Source organism: Tupaia chinensis, unplaced genomic scaffold, assembly GCF_000334495.1.
Source record: "Tupaia chinensis unplaced genomic scaffold, TupChi_1.0 Scaffold138390_1, whole genome shotgun sequence".
In the NCBI taxonomy this organism is placed as follows: Eukaryota; Metazoa; Chordata; class Mammalia; order Scandentia; family Tupaiidae; genus Tupaia; species Tupaia belangeri.
Window position 1 is genome coordinate 2,663,077 of NW_006198287.1, and position 262 is coordinate 2,663,338.

Here is a 262-nt window from a genome sequence, read left to right on the forward strand (position 1 = left end):
CGGCACAATAATTTCCCAATTCTTGTGTCCTGCATACCTTGCCTTTTGTTTTACCATCCTAGATTCTCCATCCCCCTCCCTCTGTTATGACCCATCCTCCTCCCACATTGTCCCTGGCATCCACGATTGCCCTCCGTGCCTCTTGTAGTTACCAGGAATGGTGTTGTGGGCATCTGCAGTGTGAGTTGTCCTTGGGTATCTGGCTTCCTTAAGAATGGCAGAGTAGTTCTTGTTTTACCCTGAGGTAATGCAGGGCTGGTAA